Genomic DNA, 16,563 nt, shown 5'->3' with positions numbered 1-16,563 from the left:
GACATTTTCGGGGCTTGGAAACCATGAACCTGATTGGACGTGTGGAACTTTGGCATAATAAAAGAACATGAAAACTGAAGAAGGTAATCATAATCACAAATATAATAATGTAATTAAAGAAAGAAAGAAAAAAGAAAGAAAACATTTGGTTTGACWGTTAAACAAGAGGTTATTATGGTCAAAGTGTGCCAGATGGCTGGCTCTCTTGTTCAGACTGAAGATTTTACAAATATGCAGCTTAGCTGAGCAGTCTAATGGAGAAAACGTATTACGTTAATATTTATTTTCTCTTTTTAGGAAYGGTATTAAAGCCCCAGTTTAGTTATCAGAAGGATTAGACCGACTGGACGTAATCTGCGTTCAGTGTGCGAAAAATAGTCTGCATGTGATTAATTCTTCTTCAATTAATAGTAAAACCGAAAATAAATAAATAAATTTAAAAATCCGATATTATTAACAAGCTAACAGGCTAACCCGGGCTACCGGCTGCATCTGCTCTTCAGACATTACAAATCTGTGTGTGTGACCAGGCTCCACATTGTGATAGCTGCATGATGTTGATTCCTAAAGATTAATCCACGTTAATCTTAATCTCTGGATGTGGTCAGGTTGATGCATGCAGTTCAGATTATCCATCGGTGCCGTGTGTGTGTGTGTGTGCGTGTGTGTGTGTGTGTGTAGGGGTGTGTGTGAGTGTGTAAGTGCACAAATGTCTCTCTGTTTCTGACCCTCTGAGGCAGCATCGTGAATAATAATAAAACAAATAATAATAATCTGAATTCCTCAGTTTCTGCAACTGGAAATTTAAAACAATCAAATCACAACAAAGGAGTCGATGGTTAGTGACTGCTGGGYGATTATAGGCATTTTTATTTCTGTTTTGGTTGTTGTTCATAAACAGATTCCTAAAAATTGCTTATGCTCTTTCACTTGATCAAGTTGCAAACAGACATTTCTGTGTTTCACGATAAAAATCTGAAAGGTGTGGCCTTCCWTGTATACTCTGACCCCTTTGYTCTGATAAGGGCCATCTGGTAGAATGGTCCAGTCAAAGTCCAAACCTAAATCTGGTTGAGAATCTGGGTCAAGATTTACTCAACAGGAGTGACTGATCTTAAGAAACTGTGAAGAAATTTGGCATTTTTAGTCTTTAGACATTCAAACTTGTGGCTGTAATTTCTGAAAAATGCAGTTCTCTGAAGCACTAATACAGATGGACTGAATATAAATGCAAACCACATTTTTCAGATCTTTGTTCAATTTAAACCATGTAACATTTTCCTTCCATTGCTGTTTGTTGCATGCTTGCCTTTTAAAATCCCAGTAAGACATCAAAGTTTGTGTTTTTAGTAAAAAGCAGATTTTTTTTTTTCGCCAACCACTGAATGTCCAAAACTGAGATAGRCCTATATTATGAATCAGCAGCTTATAGAACCTGTCTCAGTGAGATTCTCCTTTACAAATAAAACTTGACAAACAGATAAAATCAGATGTTTACACGCGCACATATGAAGACACATTTTTTTTACTGTCTGTAGAAAGAGCAGACCAAAGTTATCTTGTTAATAATTTAAAAAGTGTACATGGGCAGAACTTTAAGCATGTCTTCAGAGCGAAGAGGCTCTGAAATGTTCCTAACTTTATGCTTTTCATGTTTTTAAATGTCATCCCAGTAGCTCTATCCCGTCTGTTCTTTCAGAAAAGAGTTGAAATGCAGGAAACGTGTTTTTTTTTTATATACTTTTCCTCTGGAAGACATTCAAAGTGTATAAAGATTTCCTGACTRTATTACTCTTTTACTTGCTATACACTTTCCCCCATGGAATTAATGTTAGATGTAGAACCTTGTTTACTCCTGATAATGTAAGTACATGTTTCCAACCACAAGATGGCGGTGTTACGTTTTTAATTTGGTTTGATTGTTGTCCCTCTCATGTTGTCATCCTGAACAGAGTCTGTAACACAAACACTGACGTACATCTGATGCCTACACACTGTTTTCCGGGGTCTGTCCTCACAGAGGTCAGAACTTTGTGATGAAAAATCCAGAACAATGACAATGAGAATTTTTTTTTTCAGTCAAATTCTTTGGTAAAAATAATGATGAATAATGTAAATGCAGATTTAATTTAGGTTTCTTTCATGATGTCACTCAATGAAGCCATGCTGTGCATTAAATTGTGATATATTCACACGTTTTCCTGTGTTTTACTCAGATGTTTTGAATTAACYTAAGAAAAGCTCACACGGCCGTGACGATGTCGTCTGGGCTGATTTAATGAGAGACAAACACGATTTGTCACTTTTTACAGAACCTGGTTTTGAATGTAGATGAATTAACTACACATTGGGTGAAAATACAAAGGAGGTTTTTCAGTTTACAGTTTCAATGTGTTCAGAAAACGTGTGTAATGAAAAATGACTGGTTAAACTGAGCGGTTTTGYCATTTTAACGTGTAGTTTGACTCCCTGACTTTACGCTCTTCCCTTTGCCCTTTAGGCTCGTCTGTACAGAAATACAGTACGTCCTCCTCCCCACTGTGGAATTTTCCTTTGGTATTTAACAAGAASACATGAYACATCTGATGTGAAGCACTCAGACTTTGTTCTGGTCTAGACTGCTCATGTTTGAGTGKCATATCAAAGTTGKTCATGCAGATTAAAAGCTCAGTTTGAGGATGATGATGGTTAAAGTTACATCACCTGCACTGTAGTGTTGGCAAGTACAATGCAGATAATCAGAATATATTATTAAGAAAACGGTTATTTGCTCAGGTAAGCCAATCTAAACACTTGTTTAGGTTCAGTTTTACTAAAATCTAAAAAACATAATTGAGATTTTTGTTCTGTTATGGCCTTAAATTGAAAATKGTACAGCAGGTAGCAGGATCACAACGAACAATTTTTTTTAATTAACAATTAATCTGCTGATTAATTTGCAGATTAATCTGTCAATTAATTGGCAAATTAATTGCCGATTAATTCTATACACAATATAGAACGGCTTGTATTGAGATGCTTGACATTAACTTTAGTGAGACCCCCTTCTTAATTGCTCACATTTTGCAGAGTTTTCATTTAGGCCTTTTTCATACTATATTAGAACTACATTAAAAGATGCAAGTAAAGAAATAATTCAATTCCTTTTGTAATTGTTTTGTTGTTTCAGTTTTAGGCCTTTTTGATCAATCAATTTGCTAAATTGACGTTAATTCAACAGTTGATTCATTACAATTAATCRTTTCAGCCCTAGAGAATCACTGACATCTTCAACATGGAGGGTAAGCCATTGCTAAAGAAGATGGGTATTCAAGGCAGGGTTGTATCCCAGCATATTACTGGGAAATTGAGTGGAAGGATGMAGTGTGGCTGAGGRRTCAGTGCTGACAGAGCCACATGTCATTTTAAATGTTCTTTTCTCATGTTAGACGTGATCTCTGTGAATCTGATGCAGAAAAAGAGCTGAACTGACTGAATTACATATTTATTTAATAACTCTGCACTGGTACAGCTCACCAATAGCTTCACAATCCTGGTCAAACATGTTAAAGCAACACACTTTTCATTTGTTCAGTCAGTGTAATTAGAAGGACGGCTTCTCCTAATTACAATAAAGAATAATAAAGAAACTCAAACTGATAAAAACAATAGGTTGATTATGTTGGTGAAACATGTAAAATAAACTCAACAAATCTTCTTTCAGTTGGTTCAGAGATTGCAATTAGGAATTCTTAACATAATGCAAAATAAACAATAAAGTATGACATCAGTCACAGAACAAAGTATAGAATTAGACTGAATAGATCTGATGGGTATTGTGAGAAATATCTTCAATACTTCTGAAAAATCCAAAAGGAATCCCTCCTTATCTGATATTTCAATGGATTTGACAGACTGGTTGATTTCTGAAGGCACATGAGATTTACTACAGTTACRTCTTAATGTTATTAAAACATATCAGATACATGAGTCTAACCATTTCAAATGACAYAAAGTTTTCTTTGAGATTATAATTTACTGTGCTTGGAACCCTTACATACAGTTAYGATAGGCAAGAGTGACTTTAGCTTCTGCTTGTGTTTATTTAATGAAAATAGTTGCTTATTTTTTTGCTTTTTTTTGCACAATTTTTYCATGTACACACCAGATTTAACAAACATCTCCACAGTTATGTGAATGAAGGAAGCATAGTCCGGTTTGACCCYCTGGGAGAACAGCTGCTGGGTCTCGGGTGTGCTTGTCAGAATCTGATCCCTTGGCTCTTAGTGAGACTGGAGACCTTTCAGCACTGACACAATATAGAACGGCTTATATTSAGATGCTTGACATTAACTTTAGTGAGACCCCCTTCTTAATACAACTATAACAGTTGTAACTCTTGTAGGAAGGCAGTCTGCCGGAAGTCTTTTGTGAGGTCAGACACCGATGATGGACAAGAAGACCTGGCTTAAAGCACCGTGGGGCAAGCTTATCTGTATCGCACATTTCATGTACAAGACGATTCCAGGTGCTTCTTGGAAAAATCTAAAGTAAGAGACTAAAAAAAGGGGCATAACTTAAACATGATAAAACAAACGAATTACAAGTAAAAAATATATATATGTACCATTTACATCAGAAAATAAAATGCAAAAAGTCACCCACATACTTTCATTTGTTGATGTAGTTGAACTATGTCATGCTACCACGTAACATTTTGTTCGCACAGGAATCCGCCTGCCGAACTCCACACCAGGTCCAAGTCAAACTATTTCAACAGAGCTCTGTGCAAAGGGTTGACTGATTGGTCAAAAGTTTGATACCTTAGAAATGCTCTCAGACAGCAAAGCTGACATTTCTCTTCAACCGATCTGCTTCATCCATCTGGTTTTTGTTTTGCCAGGAGACATAAATACTTTATGAGGGAAGTTTTTCTGATGTGGTGAGGATGTTATGTACATTTGTATGATTCTTCGCAATCTAACTACAAAGACTGCCGATCGGTTGAACATCTCTGTATGGAAACTGCAACGTTGTTGTCCATGGTCTAGTAAAATTTGAGGAGAATACTCTAGATAATCTTCACTGTTGTATGAAAGCTGTGTACCAAAACGAACAGTTCACGTGACTCAGAGTCGACTTTTCTGCTTTGATTATGTAGAGTCTTCTCTAACTCATCTGGAAGGTGTTCTTGTCAGGTTGCATCTAAAGGTTTAAGGTTCTCAGCAGGACGGTCACCAAACATTTGGTTTGTGTACTGGACAAAGTTTGAGTTTTCCTCAACTGTCCTCAAATCCTCAAAATGTTCCTACAGAGCTGGAAATAAAAATCGACTTGTCGCTGTATGCAACAACATTGGAAACGGACAAAATGGCGCACCGAATCACGTCAACACCCGACGCCGTACCGCTCAGTGGAAACGAGGCGCTCACATCCTACAATGCAGGCATTTAAAAAAAAAACCCAAGAGCACCAGTTCGTTTTCACACCATTTCTTTTATACTTTATTTCCATTTATAAGCATTTATCTCAAGTCGACAGGTTACATCACAGCCCATCAGCTCTCTGGAATTGTCAATGTACTGGATATCAGCAGGGAGGATGATGGAAAGACTGAGGGAGACCAGGTACGGCTAAAACAGGGAGAGGAACGGATGGGGGAGGGAGGGGATGCTAAGGTTACTGCTTCCAGATCCCAAACTCAGACCGATCAACACAGTGTTTGTCCCACGACAATCATCATCCTTATTGTTATCACCATTCAGTCGAGTGCTGTTGTGCAGAAAGGGAATGCTGGGAACTTGGAGGACTCAGTGCATTGGACCTGGAAGAGAGGAGGACGGATTTAAAACAGAGATTTATGACAGCAAATGATTTCCCTTTTTTAATTGCTTATCTTATCAACTTTATATCGGTTCAGATGTTCATGTTATATATTCCTCAAAACTTGGAGAAAAATGGCAATGTTAATATTAATCTTTAAGCAAAAAGATGTATTAGCATTGAAGATGTTATTTCATATTGTTTTGTTCTGTTCTTTCTGCCAATATGGTTCAAATGTTTAAGAGTTTCTCTCCTAGACAAAGAAACTGATACTAAATCTTTATGTATCTTTGACAGAAAAAGTACAGAATTTGTGCTTCTGTGTATTTTGTGTGCATGCTCACAAAAAACAACCTCATGTTTTTATTTCACATGACATCCACAATAAACTACATTAAAGTTTGTGGTTGTAGTGTTACAACATTTGGACACTTTGTGACACAGCAGGGATTCTTTATGGTAAAACACAAAAACAGTTGTGACTCTGTAGATATTAATTAGTTTATTTTTTCAGTCATTTTTAAAACAGGTAAAAAAATAATCCCAAATGACAAAACTAGTGAAAAAGCAGATTAACAATATTTAAATTCCTCTCATGGGCAAGAACACAAAGTGTAGACCAGAAACAGCATCAGCAGACTCAAGGCAGCAGAATATTTCTTTTACATTTTCTAAAACAGATCTCCAAAGGATTCCAGTTAAGTCTGATGACAAACTCATAAAAGAAAACATAATCAAATGTTATTGCATTTGTCTAGCACACCTTTTTTAATTTAAATTGAGGAAAAACACAGTTTTAACTCTTCACAACAATTATCCCACACCTGAATCCCTCTAACTGAAGTACAGTTGTTTTTAATATTTAGCCTGACCTTCTGAAATCATAGTTTGTTTCTTTAATTTCAAACCCCTTCTGTATACATTTGAAAAGAGTTTGTTGTAGGCTTTGTGTATATAATGCTGTTCTGAGCTCTACTAAATCACAATATTTAAAGTATGCAATGTAAGAAATATTTCATTAGTTGGATGAAAATCTGACACAGTTATAATTCGGATAGCTTTCTTCTGGAGGTTTTGCGCTGGTTTTATACAACCTTCCTCTGATCTGCACACATTAACTAAGCAACAGTATAACATGTGAAGTGCTTTCATATTTGGAAAATATATATATTGGTATTTTATTTAACTTTGCAATAGTTTTTGACATTTACATTATCAACCTTCCAAGAGTATCACCCTGAAAAATTTTGATTTCACGTCATGAGTTTGACATCATTAAAAAAAAACTTTTTTTTTTATGTTTACAAAATCACAAATAAAATGGCTTCCAAACTGTTCCCATCTGAGTTGAGCATGACTGAGCCCATCCTTACATATCAGGCTGCAGGGGGCTCCTCACGACGTCCCCTCAGCCGCGCTCTTCACACAGGCGGCGAAGGCCTCCATCAGCTCTTTGCAGCCCTCGGCCCCCTTCTCCGCCACGCTGCAAGACAGATCGATAGAATTAGACAGATAAAGACTCGGGGAAACCGAAGAATAATTCAGAACACCAAATTCTGTTGGTAAGAATTTGGTGCTGATGCTTTAAATCTGCATCCGCGGTTCAAAGCCTGTTGACTAAACAAATGCCTGTTTGAAATGCTAACAGATGTGGAAAAAGAAAAAAGAAAAAGAAAGACGTGAGCGGGAGCACGTCTGACGAGTGAGAAGGATGAAAGGAAAGAGGGAAAACATGGATGCGGATTAATACAGGCTCCCATTCAGCAGCAGACACTGCCACAGAGCGTCAGGGTGATGGAGCGAAAGAGAGGAGGGAGGGAGGGAAGAGAGTGTGGGTCCATGTGTTTGGAGGGGGAGGAGGAGGAGATTGCGTGATGAAACAGAGATAACAGAGAGTCATGTTACTGTAGGCTCATCCTCTGGCTCTCCTCCCAGGGCTTCATCAGCTCCCTGTGGGGAGCTGCTCCTCCAGCAACAGGCCCCAGCACGACTTTTATATTCACTATGTACCTACAGCAAGAAAACCTGAACTTTTTAGTTGTTTTTGTAATCATTTGTTTCACTTAGTGTTAAAGGTCTGAATCCAGAATATCTACAAACACAACCGACTAAAAAGAAGTGATTCAGCTTGTTTCTTATTGCTACAGTTCAGAATACATGTTAGAAATCTTTACATGCCTGAGTATTACAAGTTTTACTGTAAAAACAAAGGCAACATTTTCATCTAGCAATGAACGTCCCCACCCTCCAACACACACACACACACACGCGCGCACGCACGCACGCACGCACGCACGCACGCACGCACACACACACACGCACGCACACACAGACACACACACACGCACGCACGTATTAGTCAGGGATGGTGGATGACACCATTTCTGTTTCATTCACAGTTTTAACTCTATGCTGTTGTTTTATGAGGCACGCAAGTTACTCAATAAGTTGTTGCTAGGTAACCAAAGGGTGAGTTAGTTAGCTGACGCCAGGGTCAACTAAAGCAGTCTTTAGTTGAGCAGCGAAAGACTTCCCTCTGCCCACATTTCCCAGAATGCTGTGTGGTTCTGAATCAGAGTTCAGTGAATATTCTATCAGACGTATTATCTCTTGACATTGATCACATGTCTACCCACCATACATTTTGTTTCAATAGTTTCAGTCTTCATGGTGAAATGAAAGGTATCCAGTTCCATCTGGACTTGTGTTCATTCAGCTCAAACCCAAACCAGACAAGAGAACAGAAAATAATAGAAATATTTCTTATTGTCCCACACTGGGGAAATCCAACAAGCCCCGCCCCCCTCCGACCCTCCTGCTGCCGTCTCTCATATTTTTTGATTCACCCTTTGCTCCTCGCTCCCCTCTCTGCTGTGTCGCGTTGTTAGCAGTGATGTAACATCCAGCTGGCTGCTGCAGATTATCACTCTGAACCATACTCTGCCTGGAGGGATGGAGCAAAGAGTGTGTTTGTGTGCTGCTTGTGAGGATGTGGGAAGAAACGGGCCGCTGAGTGTACACTGTACACACCCGTGTGGTGAAACATGACTGGGTCTGATGACCCAACAAGAGAGCAACAACAGCACCCCGAGGGTGTTGAAAAAAATAAACCCTGCTACTGCTACATCGGGCCCAGAAAGTACTCCCCAAAATGTAAATCCTAAAAGTGGGAATAATTTGTTCAAAATAATGGATTTCCCATTGTCCTTAATGAAAATATTGGCTCTCAGAGGGTCACTGAGGTCCTTCAAGGATCCAAGCAGGTATGCTCACCGGATGATGGGATTACATTTAGTGAGTCTGTATGTATGAAGTTGATGACATCATCACCAACAAAGCCATTGCGTAATCTCCTCAGAGAATCAGTACAGGGTCAAGGGGCAAAGCTGAGTTGTCATAGTAACATGTCCGGTCAATCTACGTCCTGGCCTGGGACGTGGATTGAGGAGCATTAAGGAGTGACGTCCCCCGTCCTCGGCAGGAAATGGGTGATGAATTATTTAGGCTCTGTTAGGTGTAATGAGTCATCGGGGATGAATATATGTAAAACATCAGTGGGCAGGTGCAGAGGTTAAAGGTTCCCATTAAATAAGAAACTAAAATCACACGTGAGTAAGTTTGTTCACGCGATAAGTCAAAAAACATGCGACGCCAACAACAGGAAGTGATCCTCATACCACTTCCTGTTGTCTTCTTCGTCTTTCCCGCGAGCTAAAAATATCAGGTTGTTCATCACATTACTCGCACGATGCAAAAACTGTTTCCATGTCAGGTACATAGAAAATAATGAAAGAAGAATCTCTAAGATAACACAATATTTTCTGGCCAAAATTTCGATGAAGTGGAAGTAAGCATCATCCTGTAGTCCCATCGTCATGACAACCCTGGCAGAAACCTGGTTAAGCACTGTGAGACCATGAGGAGGTCTAACAGTTTCTGGTACAGGTTAGGTTACATTTTGTATACCTGTAGGTATAGATAAGTGTAGCTGTATAGAAAAATATGTCATATTAACCAGGATAAGAGGAGTTCTATCCCAGACATACTAGTTTTCTCAACATGACCACCTCAGTGTGCTTTAGCTATTCCTGGCTCACTGTAAATGTGAAGCCTTTGCTTCTTTTGCCAGCCTGGGTTAAATAAAACAGGTATCAAGTAGAGCAGAAACATGATCTATGACAGAGAGCGCTTCACCATGTCCTGCACATACAGTTTCACACATACTAGAAGATATAAATACTCAGGGACTACTAATCATTACACAAAATGAAGCCGCGTTGAGTTTAATGCTAGCTTAATTTGGCTAGCATACAAATCCAGGTGTAGCCAGAAGTGTTTTTTGATACCACCTTGGCCTTCATCATGGAAGAGACTAATAGAGACCTAATGATGTTAAACCAGAATATTTTCCTTCAAAACATCTTTACTGAGGAACAAATGAAGACAAGTTTAAGGTTGAGTAATATAAAGATCAATGACTATAGTTTCTTCAGTCTAGGCAGATGAGAAATTGTTAGCTTAACCATTTGTTGACAGATTTCACTATTTGAATGGCAGCAAGGCCTGGACAGAGAAAAGGTTAGTGTTAGGTAGCAGCTCAACATCCTTTATCAGTCTTTAGCAGCAACCTTCACAGCCAAATGTGTGCATGTACAGTTATAGGCAGCAACTTCTACATGTCACAACATGGCATAAAGCTTTTAGAAATTTTGATGATGATGCCAAAATAATTTAATTGTTCTTTTAACAAAAATTACAGACATATAATTTTTTTTCCCAGTTAAAACCTTCCAATATCTATCTAAAATTATTTTTGTCAGTCTCAAAAATATTGGTAATGATAATTTACTCTATTTTGTCCAGGTTCTGGTTTTAACATCACAAGAAGAAGTAGAAAGCAGTGGCTAAATGGGTATTGCTAACTTTAGCACATTTAAAGCATAAATATTTATAGATAAACATTTAATTTAGCTAAAACTCAATGTGAATTCTTGTGAAATAGAAAGAAAAGTAGTTGTAGAAAATACTTCATAAAATCAAAAATATACATACAAATAGAAATAGCTAAGTATTTATATTCTAGCTTAATGCTAAAACTCAATATAGAAAACTATAAAACTGAATAAGGTGCACATTCAGGGACACTTCCAAAGACACAAAATGTATGTAGGCTATCTGTGTGTTCAGCTAGCAAAGCATCGATGTAGCAAAAACATCACTTAAATTCTTACAAAATTATTAGAACTGCAGACTGAAGCAATACTACCAAATTAAAATATCAATTCCTGTAGAGCTAGCTAAACAAACTGAACTCAATAGAGATTCTTATAAAACTCTAGAATCCAGTAAAGATGAGGAGAGACGCATGTAAAGAATTCTCTGGCACCATAAGTAAAGTGAAATGCAGACGTGCTAGCTTGATAGATTATACAAATGTAATGGAGAATGATTCTTGTGAAATTCATGTCTTACTAAAACTCAAGGTCGTAAATCCAAGGTCATAGCATATGTGTTTACTATTCTACACTGTGGTTCTTCAAAACTCAAAACTTAACATGTGCTGGAAGGCTATATTTATCAGTGCTCGTGCTGCTACATTTTGGACCTCTGGAAATCTTGGGTTCAAGTTCAGCTGACTTCAGCTGCATAAGGTGACCTATATAAACCCAGAGCCCTGCAAGACATCAATGACATAACACATATATCTACTTTGAGCGTCTTGTGTCTTAAACACCATGAGGTGTAATTCTTGGCCAGAGCTCATTGAATTTCTAGAATGTGTTAAATAGAAGAGCAATTCAATGTATTTTTCAGTGACTGCACTGTGGTATTAAAACTTAACATACAACTTCAACTTGCAAGGAAAACACAGCTTAGTATCCTTCAACATAAAGTTGGCACCTGCAAATCTTCGAAGCAAGATTCATCCACGCCTTTTTTTAAAAATTCTCTTCCCCCACCTCAACTTGCAGTCTTATCTAAAGGATTCATACCCCCACAAGAACTTTATCAACTTAAACACTCTTGCCAAAGCAAGCTACACTGTTACTGCGTTCCACAAAACGTGAGCACCTCATCAAGCTATAAATAACAAGGAACCAAAAATGTTTTCAACTCTGTGTCAATGTCCTAGTTGATGTCACTCAGAGTTAAGCTCTTTTGGACATTCTCAAAAAAAAAAAAAAAAAAAAAAGCAACTACTAAAATCAAGTGTTTGTCAAAGCATCTATTAAATAAGGCCATTGAATTTTTTAAACAAATATACAAACAGCCCTGCAAAACACCCTTTTGCCTTATGTCCCTGAACGTTGACACAGAAAGAGTCGGAAGGATACAGTGGGGACAAATGGATCGAGGTGCCGCAAAGTATTGTGGGGAAAGGGAGGCTAGTGACGCAAGCAGATTCCCAGCCTCCATCCATGCGGATGGACAAGCATCAAGCATCACCCCACTGCCATACATCGTTAACCTCCAATTACTCTCCCATACACAGGATATCCCAGAGTTTTCATAGCCCTTTTCAGCACCCAGTTGGGATGTCAAAGTCTGTTACATCCACACATACAAGATGTGGACGTTTTTAGCCGGAATCCTAGTGTCCGCTGATGAGACTCCATTTTATCATGGCGCATTTTCAAATGCTGCTGTCCATAGCTAACCCAGAGATGTTGTGACAAGCTCCAAGGTTTTAATTGTTATCAGCCGCAGGGTGATGGTGGTGTTTGCGTGTGCAGTTGTCTCTCATGAAGGTATCAATCCAGCTTCTTGCAAGCAAATGAGGGTTGTACTGATCTTCACCTCAATTTGTACGGTTATGCGAATGCATCTCTGAAAGCCTCAGCAGACGGTCAAGCAGGGCTCTCTGTGATGAAGTTTTAGTGTCAAAGTGCCCAAACTTCCTTACAACACAAATTCCATCACTTACCATTTGTCCAGGTCTGCTTTGACGCTGGCGCACGCTGCAGGGACGGGGGCCTCTGCGGGGGCAGCCGCGGTCTCAGAATCCGACATGTCTGTGGTGGGTTGTGGTGCTATGTGGTGCCAAGGGTACTCTTTCTGTCCTGTTTCTGTCCTCTGGACGCCTATGGATTCCAGTGCCAGTGATAGAAAGAGAGAGAGCGAAGATGAGAGTGAGTTGGTAGTAGGGGAGGGGTAGGAGAGTGCGGGAGGAGGTGGGAGGAGATAAAACATGTGAGAGGGAAGCACACATGTGTACATAGCAGTTCAGGTTGAGAGGGCAGCGACCTGAAGCCAAGGGCTCAACATTAGGGTGAGAAACAAGGGCAAGAATTTGGGAATCTTCCGAAGTAGACTAAACTCCAGAGCCATCTTGTGTATGATTAGGTACACTGAAATGACTTGAGTCTTATGGTTTACATGTGTCTGTACATCTGCTTTTTGATCTTTTTTAGAAACCTTTTTGGGACAGTTGCTTACCTTTCAAGAACCTGGTATCTTTATGGAGACATGAGTCTGTTCCAAATACTTTGAAACATTTGGGTTGAATTTGGGCTCTGCTCCAACAAAGAATATGTCAGTGTAACGTTTTAATAAGGACAGAAAAATGAACGTGTGTGAATGAGTGTGTGTGTGTGTGCGTGTGTGTGTGTGTGTGTCCAGACTCACTCTAACCCATTAAATGCTGCCATCTAATGGTAGCTTTGTAAAAGTGATTTATACTACATTACTGCTGTCTTCACAATGACCTTCTGGCAGTCATCAAATGTGAAAACAGATTTTTTTTAATCAACATACAAGACAATAATAATAGTCAAAGCAAAGAAACTACTTTGAGCAAAAATCTTTTTATTGGACTTTCTGGTATTCATGGAGAAACATTTGGAATTGGGCAGCAACAGATCATTTTCATCAGTTGGCGTGGTGATCTTTTTTGACCAATATAATCATAATTCATGAGATTAAATGAACCATCCTGTTTAACTCCAGGCACATGCTGTTGAAAGAAAACAAAAATGCACTATGTGGACGGAACCCCTCCCCCCACACACACACGCAACTTTTATTAAAAGGGTTGTGTTTTTTGGTATTGGTGCTTTACATTTGTTCTAACATTTCCTAACAACCTATCAAGTGATCTGCTTATTATGGAATGAAACGTTTTATGATTTAGGGACTTTGTGTTGGTTATTTTCTCCCAGTAATCTACATATTTTGGTCAAGCCTTTGGATAGTGGGTAATGTAGTTCTCTAGTTAAAGTCAGGTTCCTTTCTGATCTTTAGGGAGGCTGTTGAGACAGTTCCTCACCTACCATCAGAACTAATACTAACAATATTACAGGAAAGTGACTTAAAATGACCTATCTAACTCTTCTATAAATATGTTTTCTGTATGATTTAAACATTTTATGGTGAAAATAGTTCAAATTAAGCATTGCCTGTTCAAAAGCATGAGGACGAGGTGAGGCAGTAATGAGCTGTAATGAGCATTAGATGGCGCTGTGTCGCACACAAAGGAGGCAGTTGGCGTATAGCTGTTGCTTATATTACCAATACACTACTTATAACATGTTGACAGTCCACTGTCTGTCTAAATTTTTAAATGTGTGACATATTTAGTCTCTCCATAAAAGCCCCCAAAACGCGCAAAAACTATCAGGTTCAGGTCACTGCGTGGTCTTCCTCTATACAATGAAAACCTGAAAACATAAAGTCAACGACCCAGGACAACTCATCTCCGTGGAACAAATAAAGGTATAATCATACACCATTTTTACATTTTTTTTATTTTTAGCTTAAATACAAAGCTAAAAAAAAAGCTATATTAAAAAAATCGAACCCTAGTCTGGTAAAAACCAGCCCCTTGCTCCACGCTTTGCTTTGTACAGAGATTCCCTCTAGTATTGAGAACTGATTGCTTACTGGAGGCGTGGAGTCTGTTGAAGTCTGAAACATATCGGATTTTACCCAGTCACTAATGTTTAGCATGTACTGCGCCAGCTCAACCGTGAAGGAATGAAGCTTATGGGAAACTGCGTAAGCCCGCAGGAAGAAGGGCCACAACATATTTGGCAGCAATAAAATGTCTTAACATTTCTCTTGCTGCGGCATAACTTAAAACTTACAAGCATGGCCAAAACAATGGCTTCGTTAACTCGTCAAACCACACTGGTATTGTCAAATTACAACACAGGCATCACAATTTAAAAAGTGATGGTCAACTAACAAGCTGTTTTGCGTAGAATAGAAAATTTTTAACATAATGAGCAAACTTGCTCTTTGAATGTTTACAATGGCCTATTAAGGCCATTGTAGATTTAAAAGAAAACAGGAGTACATTTCGGCAAATATCTTCGCAAATGTCCAACTTTTTGGACATTAGCGACCTTTTTCAAATTTTTTCTATAGAAAATTTGAGATTAATCTCAAAATTTCTCAAAAAAAAGTTTTTTAGCGGAAATTTACTCCTATTTTTTTTCTATTTACAATGGTCCTAATATGCTGTAGTAAATGGGTGCATTTCTGACTGAAATACCTTAATTTATGCCTATGTTTATCAATTTATTACATGTTGAACTCATGTTGATGTGCATTGAAGGACACATTTTTTAATAAAAAAAGCAAAAAATGTGTACTTAATAAAAAAATCTCACAAGCCTTGATTTACGAGGTTACAGCCCTCATGATGAAGACCTCTGTCCTGTCATATTGTTGAACATCTCTGAATAATTAAACCATAAGTTTAAATCTTTTAAAACAACAGAAGTTTCAATTAAGGTAAAAATTCAAATATAATTTTTGGGGGGAGTTTCATGTCTTTGTATGTCCCACTCCAGAAGAGTCCGTGTCTCCGGTCATGAACGTCACCTCACGTCTCTGCGTCACTCGTAATTCAAAAAGGACATGCTGTAACTGGACTYTGCAGCTCCTCAAGTAATCCTCTTCCTCATTCATTATCCACAAAGAAAGTGTCCCTAAATTACATTAGCATCAAATGTCAGCCAATTAGCTCGCCGTAAAACCTCAGCTCAAACATATCTTAGCTCCTATTGCCAAAAAAAAGCCTTTTAATGAATGCATTCAAGAAAATGAGACTGCAGTTACAAAGCACAGTTTAGATCATGACATTTTTAAAGAAAACTGCTTAAAAACACCATACTGTCAAAATACATGGGATTACTAAGGTTTTTGTAGAAGAAGAAAATATAGTTCTTTAGAGCAAATAGAAGCCAATTCCAAACTTTAGTGTGGGTGGATGAGGGACTGCATAAGAGAGAACGCCATGTACGTGAAGTTGCAGAATCCTGAGTTTTAACATCAGAGCTGGTAACCCCTACCTACAGTCTCAGCAGATGGGACGTCTAGGTCAGCGGGGCTGGAGAAGTGTCTCTGTGTCCAGGACGCAGCGGAGAATATCTAAACAAGGACTTTGACGTGCAACAAACGCTCTGGAGTTGGATGTCTTCTTTCGAAGAAAGACGGATTCTGGTTTATGAGAGTGTGCTCAAGTTCATGTGCAAGTGTACACGTGTACACGTGCATGCAGTTACGGTTTTTGTATGGCCAGGAGCAGAAAGTTAGATTGCGAGTGTCGGAGGGGGTGGAGGGTGAACAGCTGAAAGAGGGCCACATTTTTTTTCCTCAAACGGCTCACGGCAAAACAGCAACAGGCTAAAACAGAAGACACTCCCTGTTGAAATTCCATGAGCGTTCAACAGAGATTCGATGCAGAACGAAGGGGTGGGGGGTGAACGTGAATGTGACATTTAACATAGGGTAGGCTGACCGACCGCGGTGCACTGC

General features: G+C 38.7%; 1 long non-coding RNA gene across 3 annotated transcripts; it reads right to left on the bottom strand.

Annotated features, from left to right (window-relative positions):
• Window positions 1–5,455: 5,455 nt before the first annotated feature.
• Window positions 5,456–16,239, bottom strand: LOC108166503 (uncharacterized). 3 transcript variants are annotated; one of them, XR_001776863.1, is made up of 4 exons: window positions 16,098–16,239; window positions 12,728–12,884; window positions 7,176–7,285; window positions 5,456–5,803 (listed from the first exon to the last, which is right to left on the bottom strand). It is a non-coding gene; the product is annotated as an uncharacterized LOC108166503 (long non-coding RNA). The 3 variants fall into 3 exon arrangements; XR_001776864.1 differs by having other exon boundaries at window positions 16,102–16,239; XR_001776862.1 differs by lacking the exon at window positions 16,098–16,239 and having other exon boundaries at window positions 12,728–12,927.
• Between the last annotated feature and the right edge of the window lie 324 nt (window positions 16,240–16,563).

This window comes from Poecilia reticulata, linkage group LG8 (assembly GCF_000633615.1).
Source record: "Poecilia reticulata strain Guanapo linkage group LG8, Guppy_female_1.0+MT, whole genome shotgun sequence".
NCBI classification, from domain to species: Eukaryota; Metazoa; Chordata; class Actinopteri; order Cyprinodontiformes; family Poeciliidae; genus Poecilia; species Poecilia reticulata.
This window is presented reverse-complemented; position numbering and strand designations above follow the sequence as displayed.